This window comes from Schistocerca piceifrons, chromosome 2, assembly GCF_021461385.2.
Source record: "Schistocerca piceifrons isolate TAMUIC-IGC-003096 chromosome 2, iqSchPice1.1, whole genome shotgun sequence".
NCBI classification, from domain to species: Eukaryota; Metazoa; Arthropoda; class Insecta; order Orthoptera; family Acrididae; genus Schistocerca; species Schistocerca piceifrons.
Genome location: NC_060139.1, coordinates 10,341,583 through 10,348,479, shown reverse-complemented (window position 1 = coordinate 10,348,479; position 6,897 = coordinate 10,341,583). Strand labels below are relative to the sequence as shown.

At 43.4% G+C, this 6,897-nt stretch overlaps 1 pseudogene; it reads right to left on the bottom strand.

Annotated features, from left to right (window-relative positions):
- Positions 1–5,406: 5,406 nt before the first annotated feature.
- On the bottom strand, positions 5,407–5,523 carry LOC124778451 (annotated as a pseudogene).
- Between the last annotated feature and the right edge of the window lie 1,374 nt (positions 5,524–6,897).

Below are 6,897 nucleotides of genomic sequence, written 5' to 3'. Positions count from 1 at the left end.
AAATTTCTGTGTATTTGAGACCAAATCAAAAGAACTAAAATATTAATAATGTGTTGGTTGTGTAATGAAATTACAAAGCGAGGGATGTAATATCCAAAACAAAAATATAAGTTGGCTTTAAAAGTTTGAATTTGTATATGGAGAAACGTGTCAGAATATGAAATTACATTGTGTCGACTGATTTTTTTTTAAATAAACGAAGTCTACAGGATGTTTTGTAGGTTGTTACTCTTGAAATACAAAATCCCTGACTTTCCCTCGGCGTCGTCGGTTTTGTCAATACTTATGGTGTTGGACTCCCCATGAACCATGGACCTTGCCGTTGGTGGGGAGGCTTGCGTGCCTCAGCGATACAGATGGCCGTACTGTAGGTGCAACCACAACAGAGGGGTATCTTTTGAGAGGCCAGACAAAAATGTGGTTCCTGAAGAGGGGCAGCAGCCTTTTCAGTAGTTGCAGGGGCAACAGTCTGGATGATTGACTGACCTGGCCTTGCAACATTAACCAAAACGGCCTTGCTGTGCTGGTACTGCGAATGGCTGAAAGCAAGGGGAAACTACGGCCGTAATTTTTCCCGAGGGCATGCTGCTTTACTGTATGGATAAATGATGATGGCGTCGTCTTGGGTAAAATATTCCGGAGGTAAAATAGTCCCCCATTCGGATCTCCGGGCGGGGACTACTCAAGAGGACGTCGTTATCAGGAAAAAAAAAAGACTGGCGTTCTAAGGATCGGAGCGTGGAACGTCAGATCCATTAACCGGGCAGGTAGATTAGAAAATTTAAAAAGGGAAATGGATAGGTTAAAGTTAGATATAGTGGGAATTAGTGAAGTTCGGTGGCAGGAGGAATAAGACTTTTGGTCAGGTGAATACAGGGTTATAAACACAAAATTAAATAGGGGTAATGCTGGAGTAGGTTTAATAATGAATAAAAAAATAGGAGTGCGGGTAAGCTACTACAAACATCATAGTGAACGCATTACTGTGGCCAAGATTTACACGAAGCCCACGCCTACTACAGTAGTACAAGTTTATATGCCAACTAGCTCTGCAGATGATGAAGACATTGAAGAAATGTATGATGAGATAAAAGAAATTATTCAGGTAGTGAAGGGAGACGAAAATTTAATAGTCATGGGTGACTGGAATTCGAGAGTAGGAAAAGGGAGAGAAGGAAACATAGTAGGTGAATATGGATTGGGGGGAAGAAATGAAAGAGGAAGCCGCCTTGTAGAATTTTGCACAGAGCATAACTTAATCATAGCTAACACTTGGTTCAAGAATCATGAAAGATGGTTGTATACATGGAAGAATCCTGGAGATACTAGAAGGTATCAGGTAGATTATGTAATGGTAAGACAGAGATTTAGGAACCAGGTTTTAAATTGTAAGACATTTCCAGGGGCAGATATGGATTCTGACCACAATCTCTTGGTTATGAACTGCAGATTGAAACTGAAGAAACTGCAAAAAGGTGGGAATTTAAGGAGATGGGACCTGGATAAACTGACTAAACCAGAGGTTGTACAGAGTTTCATGGAGAGCATAAGGGAACAATTGACAGGAATGGGGGAAAGAAGTACAGTAGAAGAAGAATGGGTAGCTCTGAGGGATGAAGTAGTGAAGGCAGCAGAGGATCAAGTAGGTAAAAAGACGAAGGTTAGTAGAACTCCTTGGGTAACAGAAGAAATATTGAACTTAATTGATGACAGGAGAAAATATAAAAATGCAGTAAATGAAGCAGGCAAAAAGGAATACAGACGTCTCAAATATGAGATCGACAGGAAGTGCAAAATGGCTAAGCAGGGATGGCTAGAGGACAAATTTAAGGATGTAGAGGCTTATCTCACTAGGGGTAAGATAGATACTGCCTACAGGATGAAGATGAAATGGTAGATATGATGTTGCGCGAAGAGTTTGACAGAGCACTGAAAGACTTGAGTCGAAACAAGGCCCCGGCAGTAGAAAACATTCCATTAGAACTACTGATGGCCTTGGGAGAGCCAGTCCTGACAAAACTCTACCATTTGGTGAGCAAGATTTATGAGACAGGCGAAATACCCTCAGACGTCAATAAGAATATAATAATTCCAATCCCAAAGAAAGCAGGTGTTGACAGATGTGAAAATTACCGAACTGTCAGATTAATAAGCCACAGCTGCAAAATACTAACACAAATTCTTTACAGACTAATGGAAAAACTAGTAGAAGCTGACCTCGGGGAAGATCAGTTTGGATTCCGTAGAAATATTGGAACACGTGAGGCAGTACTGACCTTACGACTTATCTTAGAAGAAAGATTAAGAAAGGAAAACCTACGTTTCTAGCATTTGTAGACTTAGAGAAAGGTTTTTAGAATGTTGACTGGAATACTCTCTTTCAAATTCTGAAGGTGGCAGGGGTAAACTACAGGGAGCGAAAGGCTATATATAGTTTGTACAGAAACCAGATGGCAGTTATAAGAATCGAGGGGCATGAAAGGGAAGCAGTGGTTGGGAAGGGAGTGAGACAGGGTTGTAGCCTCTCCCCGATGTTATTCAATCTGTATATTGAGCAAGCTGTAAACGAAACAAAAGAAAAATTCAGAGTAGGTATTAAAATCTATGGAGAAGAAATAAAAACGTTGAGGTTCGCCGATGACATTGTAATTCTATCAGAGACAGCAAAGGACTTGGAAGAGAAGTTGAACGGAGTGGACATGGTTTGAAAGGAGGATATAAGCTGAAAATCAACAAAAGCAAAACGAGGATAATGGAATGTAGTCGAATTAGATATGGTGATACTGAGGGTACTAGATTAGGAAATGAGACACTTAAGGTAGTAAAGGGGTTTTGCTATTTGGGGAGTAAAATAACTGATGATGGTCGAAGTAGAGAAGATATAAAACGTAGACTGGCAATGGTAAGGAATGCGTTTCTGAAGAAGAGAATTTGTTAACATAGAGTATAGATTTAAGTGTCAGGAAGTCGTTTCTGAAAGTATTTGTATGGTGTGTAGCCATGTATGGAAGTGAAACATGGACGATAAATAGTTTGGACAAGAAGAGAACAGAAGCTTTCGAAATGTGGTGCTACAGAAGAATGCTGAATATTAGATGGGTAGATCATATAACTAATGAGGAGGTACAGTATAGAAGTTTGTGGCACAACTTGACTAGAAGAAGGGATTAGTTGGTAGGGCATATTCTGAGGCATCAAGGGATCACAAATTTAGCATTGTAATGCAGCGTGGAGGGTAAAAATCGAAGAGGGAGACCAAGAGATGAATACACTAAGCAGATTCAGAAGGATGTGGGTTGCAGTAAGTACTGGGAGATGAAGAAGCTTGCACAGTATAGGGTAGCATGGAGAGCTGCATCGAACGACTGTCAGGACTGAAGACCACAACAACAACAACAATGGCGTTGGAGAATCTTGATCTTTCCTGGTGTCGAGTGTCGTCTTCCGTAATCTTCTTTCTTTTTTCTTTGTTTGGTTTTGTTCCCCAGCAACCGATGTGTTTATAAAGTGAAATTATCGATACCATGTGTAAAGTGTTACAACATCCAATCAAAGCAGTCAGTAATTGTGAGAGTGAAACATAATATTGTGACCTACTTTCCTTATTTGGGGAATGCCTGACTTCTAAGAGCGTTTTCAGTGAATGATGAAATAATTCCTTGTGGTGAAATTTGAGGCAAAGTAAAATTTATCAGATCCCATAAAGACAAAACGCAAAAAGATTTATATAAAACAGATTAAAATTTTTAATGAAAATCGATTTCGTGTAGCATAAATTTTAGATGTGAACGTGAATATGTGGCAGCAGCAACTATGGAAATGGGCACTAGAAATCTAATTAACTCCGACCAGTGGCTGAAATTAAATCTAGTGCAGAAATGACCAACTCTCTTACTGACTTCTTATTTCTTGATGTAGTAAGAAATATTCATTCCATAGCAGTTTCAATTATTTGAATGTTAATTAAATATTATTTCTTATTTATGTTATTAAATTACGAATATTAATTTTTTCTCTCTGACGTTTTATTAGGATCGACACTTTCAATGTCTTCTTGGTTCATGAGCTGCGTCACTTCGAATAAAATACTCGAGCTTTCGGCAGCTGTCTCTGCCACCGTTATCAGGAGTTAAAATCACTGATTGCCGGAGCCGGCACGGTATTTCCTGATGTCTGTCTGCAATTTTCCAGAGAGGGCCGATGCGACGCATGCACGGAAGGCGAATTTGACAGCTGCAGCTCAGATCAGACGCGGAAACGAATGAAGTCACGTGGCGTGGAAGACCGGGGGGGGGGGGGGGGGAGGGGATGGAACGGGCGACGCCACGTTTGAAATTACAGCTGCTGTCTCCCTACAAGCAACAAGCATCTATCTAAAGCCCGCTTCATGTCCCACTAAGTATCGAGCGAAAGCAAAGACATATGCTTGTTGCTTGTAGGGAGACGGGAACGACAATTTAAACACGGCGCCGGCTCCTCGCCACACCCGAGTTCACCGCGTCCCGCGGCTAACTGCAGCTTGCCGGCCGGGGTGGCCGAGCGGTTCTAGGCGCTACAGTCCGGAACCGCGCGACCGCTACGATCGCTGATTCGAATCCTGCCTAGGGCATGTATGTGAGGGATGTCCTTAGCTTAGTTAGGTTTAAGTAGTTCTAAGTTCTAGGGGACTGATGACCTCAGATGTTAAGTCCCATAGTGCTCAGAGCCATTTGAACCATTTGACTGCAGCTTCTGTGAGCTGTCCAACTCGCCTTCCGCATACGCGTCAAAAAAATGGTTCAAATGGCTCTGAGCACTATGGGACTTAACATCGGAGGTCATCAGTCCCCTAGAACTTAGAACTAATTAAACCTAACTAACCTAATGACATCACACACATTTATGCCCCAGGCAGGATTCGAACCTGCAACCGTAGCATTCCCGTGGTTCCGGACTGCAGCGCCTAGAACCGCACGGCCACCGCGGCCGGCCATACGCGTCACTACGCAGCTCTCTAGAGGGTTCCAGACGCTGCTATCACTCTCATATAAGCAGAACACCGTTCCAACCCCATTTTAACCCCTGGTGAGGATGACGAAAACAGCTATCCAAAGTTCGTGTATTTTATTCGAAGTGAGGCGGGTCGTAAGCCAAGGCGATTTTATAGAAGCGTGCTACGGTGAAAACTCAGAGGTAGGTTCTAAATTTTGTTGATAGTATTGAAAGCACTTTCATCTTCAGGCTACGAGTGGCCTACCGGGACCATCCGACCGCCGTGTCATCCTCAGGGGAGGATACGGATAGGAGGGGCATGGGGTCAGCACACCGCTCTCCCGGTCGTTACGATGCTATTCTTGACCGAAACCGCTACTATTCGGTCGAGTAGCTCCTCAATTGGTATCACGAGGCTGAGTGCACCCCGAAAGATGGCAACAGCGCATGGTGGCTGGATGGTCACCCATCCAAGTGCCGGCCACGCCCAGCAGCGCTTAACTTCGGTGATCTCACGGGAACCGGTGTATCCACTGCGGCAAGGCCGTTGCTCGTTGATAGTATTGACTGAGATCTAATTTCGTTGTGAGTGACAGTCTCAGAAAGGCTGTGATGCAGTGGCCAAGGGTTCGTATTTTTAGATGTCCAGGTGAAGTCTAACGAACTCTCGACGTGGGATATATTCGACGATCAATTAGCAGGAAGTACGAATTTGATAAGAGCAGTAACGACATCCACCATCGGCAGAATAACATATTACGTCTGACCAGTGGTATAAAATGGACGAAAAGTGGTGTCCCAGAACGCCCAGAAGTGGCGAGACTGGATGATTAGCAGCACAGAGAAGATGGAAAAATAGTTTTTTGTCTGATGTATTCACTGCTAATCTGAAGAGATTTTCATGATGTTGGCATGCGTCTTTGTCCACAGACGGTTACTCTGTGGGGCTACAGCAGCCTTCACTAAGCTGCTCGATAAATATTTGTGCAATATAACTCAATATCTTAACATACAAATAAAATTTCATCCCGACTCAGTGCGCTGAGAAGAAACCATAAATTATTTAACTGCTGCGTTTCTTCGTAACTACAAATTAATAATGCATTTTGTGACTTCAAATAATTTCCTAGTTCCCCCTTATCCGATTTCCTTTCGTGTAATCTATTTTCAGCCCTATAAATTGGATCATTTCGGTTTCCCTTCAGTACAATTACCTACTGGCCATTAAAATTGCTACACCACGAAGATGATGTGCTACAGACGCGAAATTTAACCGACAGAAACATGATGCTGTGACATGCAAATGATTAGCTTTTAAGAGCATTCACACAAGGTTGGCGCCGGTGGCGACACCTACAACGTGATGACATGAGGAAAGTTTCCAACCGATTTCTCATACACAAACAGCAGTTGTCCTGCGTTTCCTGGTGAAACGTTGTTATGATGCCTCGTGTAAGGAGGAGAAATGCGTACCATCACGTTTCCGACTTTGATAAAGGTCGGATTTTAGCCTGTCGCGGTTGCTTTTTGTCGAATCGCGACATTGCTACTCGCGTTGGTCGAGATCCAGTGACTGTTAGCAGAATATGGAATCGGTGGGTTCAGGAGGGTAATACGGAATGCCGTGCTGGATCCCAACGGCATCGTATCACTAGCAGTCGAGACGACAGGCATCTTTTCCGCATGGCTGTAGCGGGTCGTGCAGCCACGTCTCGATCCCTGAATCAACAGATGGGGACGTTTGCAAGACAACAACCATCTGCACGAACAGTTCGACGACGTTTGCAGCAGCATGGACTATCAGCTCGGAGACCATGGCTGCGATTACCCTTAACGCTGCATCACAGACAGGAGCGCCTGCGATGGTGTACTCAACGACGAACCTGGGTGCACGAATGGCAAAACTTCATTTTTTCGGATAATTCC